General features: G+C 46.8%; 1 pseudogene; it reads left to right on the forward strand.

Moving 5' to 3' along the window:
- Positions 1-8,618: 8,618 nt before the first annotated feature.
- On the forward strand, positions 8,619-8,718 carry LOC123798837 (U6 spliceosomal RNA; annotated as a pseudogene).
- Positions 8,719-9,054: the final 336 nt, after the last annotated feature.

Here is a 9,054-nt window from a genome sequence, read left to right on the forward strand (position 1 = left end):
AGCATTCTCAGGGGCGCCAGGGTGGCTCAGTCAGTGAAGCATCTGGCTCTGGTTTTGGCTCAGGTCATGGGCTCAGGGTTACAGGATCAAGCCCTGAGTGGGGCTACATGCTCTGCAGGGAGTCTGCTTGTGATTCTCTCTGCCTCTCCCTCTGTCCCTCCCCACCCACTCGCGTGGTTGCTGTCTTTCAAATAAATAAATAAATCTTAAAAAAAAAAAAAAGAAAGAAAAGTAGCATTTTCAGATTTCTCTCTCCCTATCTGACCTCTGCTTCCATCAGCATTAACACTTTTTCTAACTTTGACTCACTTGCTTTTCTTGATTGCATTGGGCCCACCAGATAAGCAAAGGTATTTTCCTTATCTTGAGATCCTTAACTTGATCATATCTGCAGAGTCCCTACTACATGTAAGGTAAGCCCCTGTGATATGTTTGGAGATTGGGAGATGGTCATCTTCGGAGGTCACGAATCTGTTTACTATACCTTCTCTGCACATTTAAGGACCAGAGATATTGGTCAGATGCTGACATGATTGTCCAAATCCCAAATGGGCCACATTGTCCTTTATGTTGATGACCCTTAACTTTAAGACAGGAATGTCTCCGTAGCCCTTGTTCCTGGACTTGAATTCTGCACAGTTCCTCATTTTTTTCAACCATATTCCAAAGCTGGCAACACATTGCTTGATTTGATTTTGCACGCAGCTCTTATACCTGACTAGCTTCCTGTCTCGGTCCAAAGACTTCTGAACTTGACAAGAGTTCTGTGTTTTCACATGTACTTCCTAGGACACAGAATTCCGAAGACACTAAAGAGACGGTGTGCTGAATTCTGGGATCTCTGACCTGCCCTGAAGAACAATGGGCCTCTCTTATGACAGCCTTCTAGAACATGAGCCATTCATTCTACGTACCGAGAGCTTCATAGGAATACTTGGTATCCGTACCTTTATCATCCTCCTTGATAAGCCAAGATGCTTCTTCAATTCTTAATGCTCAGCCTCACGATACCACAGAATGGGTGTACATGCGGGGGTCTCCTGAGCCCCAACCTCCCCAGGGCAAAGGGAGGAGACTCTAGGGGCTTCCCATGTGGTCCCTGGGCACACCCCCAAGTTGAATCAGTATCTCTAGGGGTAGGGCCTAAGAATCTGCCTTTTTAACAGGCTCCCCAAGTGATCTGTGTGCAGACGAGGGGGACCCTCCGGCCTGGAGTTCCCTTCTTCCCACACAGCAAGAGCATCTCCAGACACTGTCCGTTGCCTGCACTCCCCGCCCCCCCGGAACTTACCTTTGTTGCCCATCTCGAGTCTGTGGTAGGTACCCACGGGCTCTAGAATCAAGGTGGAATGGCTTGTCTTGGCCGTGGACGTGATGCCTACACTTCCCAGCCGCATTTTCTTCTTCAGGGACATGAGAGATAATAATGGCCCCCGTGTTATTTGGTTGCTGTGAGGATTCAATGCGCTGATGTATTTAAAGCATCTAGAACATTGCCTGGCATGTCGTTCAGTGCTCAGTATCTGTCAGCTATTAGATCATGTATGTGAGGCATGAGTTCATGCTATGTATGATCTCTGCTTTCATTTGGGAAGGGCTACCGTGGGGAGCATATGAAGGCACTGACCTAACTTTTACCTCAACTCCGTGTCCTAGAGTTGAGAAAACTAGGTTATCGTGTATGTCCCTCCTCATGTGCCATTTGCACACAAAATACTACAGTTCTTTGTTTCCTTGTCCAAAATGTGAATGAAAGCTGTGGATCGAGGTTGATGTCAAGACTAGAAGGAAACCGAAAGGATATATAGACCGACAATAATCACAGTGACTATATCAAAAGAATTATAGAACCTATGTTTATTGACTCTTCACTATGATGGTTAAGTTTTGCGTCAACTTGGCTAATGCCCGGTACCCTGTTTTTGGTCAAACACCAGTCTAGATGTTGCTGTGTAGGTTTTTTGTTTTTTGGGTTTTTTGGGGTGTGATTAACATTTAAATCAGTAGACTTTACGTAAAGCAGATTACCCTCCACACTGCGGGAAGCTTCTTTGGATCAGTGGAAAGCCTTAAGAGGAAAAGACCGAGGTCCCCTGAGGATGAAGGACGTCTGCTTCTAGACTGCCTTCAGACTGCAACATCAGCTCCTCCCTTGGGTCGCCAGCCTGCCAGCTGCTCTGCAAATTTTGGGCTGGCTAGCCAACATAATCGCATAAGCCATAGGGATAAATCTCTCTCTGGATAGGTAGTATAATAGTATATATTCTATATCTCCATATGTTCTGTATCTCTATTTGATAGATAGCTCCTCTCGGTTCAGTTTTTCTGGAGACCCCAACTAATAGCCTATATGACAGGCCAGAGCTACCCCTTCGCACAGCTCTGGAGGCTGTCATTCACCCTGAGGCCTGAACACTACACATGCATCCACTCGTGGACCCTTCATGACAGCTTTCTGGGGGAACCACTATTTTCATTCCCAGTTTATTTTTTATTTTTTTAAAGAATTTTATTTATTTGACAGAGGGGGAGAGAGAGAGAGAGAAAGGAGAGAGCACAAGCAGGGGGAGCAGCAGGCAGAGGCAGAGGGAGAAGCAGACTCCCCACTGAGCAGAGAGCCCGACGAGGGGCTCCATCCCAGGACCCTGAGATCATGACCTGATCTTAACCGACTGAGCCCCCCAGGCGCCCCTGTTTATTCCCATTTTAAAGCTGAGGAAATCGAAGATTGAGTCTGACAGCCTGACTCCCAAACTCAGGGTCTTAACCACTCGGCATAGGCGAGACCCAAGGGCCGACATCTCCTCACGCCCGACACACTGACTTTCCACACCAGTGAGCTTCCTCACAGAAAGAAAAGGGCTTCTAGAACCTTGCTGTGGGTGAATAAGCAGAGAGAGAAAGAAAGAAAGTGGTCCCACCTGGAACACTTCCCGTGACTGCCCCACCGTGATCTAGACCAGGCCCCACCACGGTTAAGAACCACAGGCCCCTGAGAGGTCAAGACGAAGTCAGTTTCCCGTTAATGAGTTAGACTTTCTTCCTATTCCGTGTCTCTTTGGGGCTCACCTTTTTACTCTGACTGAGCCGCACTTGGAAATACCTGCCTCAGTGTCCCTTCGGGCTTTCTGCCGCAGCGGCCAGCTGTGTTCCAACGAGGAAAGGCTGGGCCAGAGGTGCTGGACTCATTTGCATTCCCTCCACCCTGGGCCTGAAAGCAAAACTTTTGTCCAAGGAGAGAGCCAAGCTCTTCACTAAGCAGCTGTCCAGAACAGAGACCTGTGGCTTTTAAGAGGCCCTGTGTTGTCTGAAGTGGGGTTTATTTTCCATCTCTGCCCAGGTATTAGTACACGTAGGAAATGAAGTGTTAAAAGCAATTGCTTGGCCCATGTGGCCTAACCCAGGGGTTGGCAAATCCTTGCTGCTTGCGCCATTTACAAAATATTTTCTTTGTAGCTGTGCTTGAAGCCCAAGTGGGACTAATGGCTTTAACTACCAGCCTACGTGTTTCAAAGCGATTTCCACATCAGGAAGCCATTGTCGGCGTCCCCAAACACTTAATTGGTAGAGGATGTGAGCAATTCTGAAAGGCCACGCTTCTGTTCCAGTCCCATCCGCTGCTCACGGAGGAGCTGGTTTTTAGCAGCAATTTCCATTTCTGCCTCCTTGTGTGCACTAAATCATTTATGGCTCCATTTTTCTATGGAATAAAAGGTTTCCTTGGTAATGAAAAAGCATTCTAATCATCGCCAGCACCTAAGAAATGGAGTTGGCTTTGCAGTCACAAAGACCAAAATGCCCCGCGTTGGCATAGACACGGAGGAAGAGCATCAAAACAGTCTTGGCGAGCGTGTGGGGGTGAAGAGTGCAGTTCCTAAAATCCGGACAGGTCGCTTACTTCTCTAGAACTCAGTTTCCTTGTTTGTAAATCGGAGCGATAATGGCATCGATCTCATATCATTGCGGCATAACACGACACCCCAAAACTCAACAATGTAAAACAATACATGTGTTTATTATCTCATGGTAGGGTCTGTGGATCAAAGACCCTGGTATGACTTAGCTGGGTCTGAGACCCCTTCAGAGTCTCCTACAGGCTCGGCTCAAGACGTTGGCAGGGGCTGTAGCCAGTTCTAGGCTGACTAGGGGGGGCATCTGCTTCCAAGCTCGTGCCCATGGCTATGGGCAGGGTTCAGTTTCCTGCAGGTTGATTGGCCGGAGGCTGCCCTCAGTTCTTGCCCAGTGGATCTCTCTATAGATCCAGAGTGGAGCTCTGATGAGAGCGAGCAGGTGGAAAAAGCCAGAAAAAGAGTGCCAGCGAGGAAGATGTCAGTCCTTTATAACCTCATCTCAGAGGGGGCATCCTATCCCTTTAGCTGTTTTCTAGGCACAAGAAGCAAGTCATTAGCTAATTTCAAACAGCCTGAGCTTTTACTCTTAATTTCTTCAATATCATCTCTAAAAAACAGACATTCTCCTCCTTAACCACAATGCCTTATGACATCTAAAATATCGAAAATAATTCCTCATATCACTGAAAGCCCTGTTTCGGTCTTTAAATAGTTCCAGTTGTCCCTGCGATGTCTCTTATGGATAGTTTATTGGAACATGATCAAGTAAGATCCACTCATGGCGTAAGTTTGACTGTGATATCTTTTCACTCTCTTTCAATCTGTAACACCCTCCTCCCCTTTTTCATGCCACTGATTTATTTTTTTCCATTTTTCTCCTTCATTGATTTGTTGAAAAGAAAGGAGGCCAGTGGTTTCATCTTCTGGATTTATCTGAGTGCTTCCTTGTGATATCCTTGAACTTTTTCTTCTATCTCCTGTATGTCTATGTTCCTATAAACTAGATTTAAAGGATTATATTCAGCAAACTATTTCATCAGTGACACCGTGTCATCCAATTCCTATTTCACTAGGAGGCACATAATGTCTGGTTGTGCCACTGCTCACGATTTTAAGATTAATCAGAGTAGTGTTTCTAAAATGTTTATGTGACTCCTCTGCTTAAAACCTTGGAAGGGCAGCCCATTACACTTAGGATAAATCCCAGCTCCCTACCACAATCTGGCTCCGGGCTAATTCTTTCACAGTTTGTCACTATATCTCAACTACAGTTGAGTTACCATCCCTCAAACTTGCCAAGATCTTTCTCCACTTAGGACCTTTGCACTAACTGCTTGGGACACTCTCCCCCTAGAGCTTTGCATGGCTGCTTACTTCTCACCCCTTCTCAACAGCCCTCCTGCCCAAACCACTCTCTAACTCATGACCCTGTTTTATTTTCTTTTACCATTTATCACAAACAGAGACATTTTCATCCTTTTTTGCTTCTGAATTTCCTTATGTGGTTCTGAGTTTCTCGTCTGACTTCCCATACTGGAGTCTCAGTGCTCATGGTCAGGGACCTCGTCGTGGCTACTTACCACTGCACCCCAAAAACCTGGAACAGCCCGGAGCGGGAAGTCAATGCTCAATCAATATTTGTTAAGCAAATAAATGAATCTTACCGGGTGGTTTATGGTAAGATACAGCCTCTAAGACACCTATCTGCTGAGAATAAAAATAGCACTGGTCCCTATTTGTACTTCTGGGGTTTGGGTGTTTTGTTTGTTTTGTTTTGCTAATGTCTTTGGAGGGGTGTATGATGCTTTCCTACCAGACCATTGCTATTCAAAGTGCATCGCACAGACCAGAAGTTTTGGCGATACTGGAACCCTGTTAAAAATGCAGAATCTTATCCGGGCGCTGGGTGGCTCAGTAAGTGAAAGGTCTGTCTTCCGCTCAGGTCATGACCCCAGTATCCTGGGAGCAGCCCCTCCCCGCCCCCTGCTGGGGACTCTTTGCTCTCCCTTTCCCTCTGCCCCTCCCATGCTCTCTCTCCTGCTCCCTCTCTCTCTCTCTTCTCTGCTCTCTCTCCAGTAAATAAATAAAATCTTTTTTTTTTTTTCCAATGCAGAATCTCAGGCCCCGGCGCAGACCTATTGAACCAGATGCCCAGGTGGTGCCCCCGCTTTAAAATCTGAGAAGCCGGGGTCTGTTGGCTTTCTCCTCCCCACCCCCACTCTCCAGCTACCCAATCCCGCCGCTGTGAAGCCTAGTGGCCCGTCCCCAGGAAGCAGCTTCCGGCGGCGCCTCCTGAACTATTTACCTAAAGGCTTATCTCCCAGGGCTCCTTCCCTCCGGATTTCGATCTGTTTATAAATATTGAAGCTGAAATGTAACCCACGTTGAAACTCTTCCCCCGAAGGCTGCAGGTCCTGGTAAGACTTTACCTTTGCCGCTATCTAGTGACCTATCTTAGGCAAACCGTTTTAAATGTTTTCACTCATGGCTTGGGTTTGGCTTTTCCTTTCATCTTGCTTGGTAAGCAGATCGAGGCTAGCGTTTATTTTGAAAGCATGAAGTTTTCGCAATATTTCTTAACCCTGGGTCGAAGTCCCAGAGCCCCAGGCCGCGGAACTGGGATTTGATCCCGCGAAGCCGGGGCCGCGAACCCGTGCCGCGGCGGGCGCGCCAAGTGTGCTCCACCAAAGCGCTCCTTGTCCGTGCGGGCTTGCTTTCCTTCCTTCCTTCGTGGGCAAGGCACGTGAGGATGGTGGGGTGATGCGCTCCTCGGCCCTTCAGAAGAGGACGAGAAAGGAGTGCAAAAGGAACCTCACGAGGTTGAGTCACGTAAATGGTGTGACACGGGCTTTGAAGACAGCGGGAGACTTCGTGGGGGGCGGGGTTGGGGACATAGGTCTAGATGTCCTTGCAGTGCAGAAGGCCCAGGAAGTCAGGGGCCAGGACTGCCCCTGGACCCTTCCATCAGACTTTGTTCACGTCTTGGCAGTGTCCACACTGTCAGTGGACCTCAGTCTCTCGGGATGTACGAATAAGAGCCCAGGCATCATACAGAACCTCAGGGAAAAAGGATTCACCTCCACTCAACATTTTCCTGAGCGTGAGCTGTGTGCTACACGTGGCCCTGAGGACTGAGAGCAGGGCAGGGATTTGACATCACAATACCGTTCTTCCGGAGCTTATATTGTAATGGGGGATACATGAGATCAGTAATGTCTGAAGGACTTGATGGTTTGGGGGTCCAGAAAAGACTATTCTGAAGTGTGTCTTGGCTTTAGAAATTAACAGTTTATTGAAGTCACATGTTAAAAAAGCAAGAGTTTAATCTCAGCCTTTACATCTACTTCTAAGTCAGAAACACGTGAGCCGTCATGGTTAAGGGCTATTTGGAAGATGCTTGATTGCATTTGCAAACTTAATTAAGCTACATTTATAAATTCTGTGTATTCAGTTTCATTTTTTTAGTAGCTCGTTTGTGTTATTGACAAATCTTCCTAGGTGCTTAAGTAATTTTTATAAAGCTATTTAATTAAGCTAATAACTATGGTGATCCTCAAAACAGCTTAATGTTCTAACTTAGTAAACTTACTAAGATTTCAAATTAAAATCCTAAGTCAAGATCAATTATTACTCAATTACATATTTTAAATGGCTGTTACTAGGCTGATCTGTTCGCTCTAACAGATCAAATTCCTGTAAACAAAATAAGCATATAAAATATGCATTTTACTACTCAGATACTTAAAATGTTAATGTTAATACTATGGATTTCGTTATCTCACACATTTTTATAATTAAGTGTACATTTCCTAAGGGTAGTAATATGTTTGACCTTTAAGGGACAATGATATCACCCCCTTCCAGGTTCATGGACTATGATGGCCAGATGGAGCTAGGCAATGGAGGTGTCCCGTGGCACCTGAACCCCCTTTTTCCGAGTTGCCTACAGAAGAAGGGGGTGGCCTCACTTCTGTCCCTCAGATTCACATGTAATTCATGCCTCTTTACCCAGATGGCCCCACTGTCGGTTTCCTATTTCCTTCACTTTACAGATAAGTACATCTACTCCTGGTCTAAAAGACCTGTGAACTTGACCAAAATGTGGCTTTGTTTTCTTTTTCTTTTCTTTTCTTTTTTTTTCCCTCCATAATCTTAAGGCCACACAACACTCACAGATTTCTAATTACATTGTGGATATCCCTCAGAGGGGTGTGGAATTTTTAAGCACGATGTCCAAGATCATTCTATTGACAAGAAGTGCCGTATGAAGAGGAGAAAAATAAGGCGGAGTAGAGGGGTTAGAAAGTGAGGGGCGGGCGCGGGTTTATAGGGTGGTCTGAGATGACCTGAGGAGGGGACATTGGATCAGAGACAGAATGATGGAAGGGACAAGGAAGGCCATGCTGATTGTCTGGCAAGGTCGTGTTTCAGGTAGAGGGAAGAGTGGGTGCAAAGGCCCTGAGGTAGGAGTGTGCTTGGCATTTTGAAAAAATAGCAGGGAATCCAGGGTTCCAGTTGTATACATGGGGCAGTGAGTGAGAAGTGATGAAGGCAGAGGGGACGTGGCCAGGATGAGATGGGGCCACTTACACATTATCGACCTGCATAAGGATCCGAAATTATATTCTGAATCAGCTAGGACGCCATTGGACCTGGTTTAGGTTTTCAAACGCTTTCTCTGGCTACCAGTTGGAAAATAGAATTTAGTGAGATAGGGGTTAGAGCAGATAACCAGTGAAGAAGCAGTTCTCAAAATGGTCCCATCTGGTGCTGGCTTTGGTGGCACGAATAGTAAACTGGGCACCATACAGAGAAGGTTCGCATGGCCCCTGCGTAAGGATAGTGCGCAAAACAGTCCCATCTAGAAAGCGCGGTGGCCTGTGGTACCAGTGGAAATTGTGCTGTGTGACTGGATTACAGGCCCATTTTCAAGGTGGTGCCAACAGGATCGGATGAGGGATGGGAGACCAGGAGAGGAATGGAGGAGAGCAGAGTAATGGGAAGAACGAAGGGGCTAGTTTCACAGATGGGTGACTTAGCAGGTGGAGTGGCGGCCATTGGCGTTGGGTTGAGGGCACGGCAAGGAGCAGCTGGACACGTGAACTGGGAGCGCACAGTGGAGGCTGGAGCCATCCTGGGTGCCAACTGCGATCCCCCCTTAAACTCCAGATTGATGTCCACCTGCTCTTTGACAGCTGCCCTG

The sequence above is a fragment of the Ursus americanus genome, chromosome 14, assembly GCF_024610735.1.
Source record: "Ursus americanus isolate L20-20 chromosome 14, mUrsAme1.1.p, whole genome shotgun sequence".
In the NCBI taxonomy this organism is placed as follows: Eukaryota; Metazoa; Chordata; class Mammalia; order Carnivora; family Ursidae; genus Ursus; species Ursus americanus.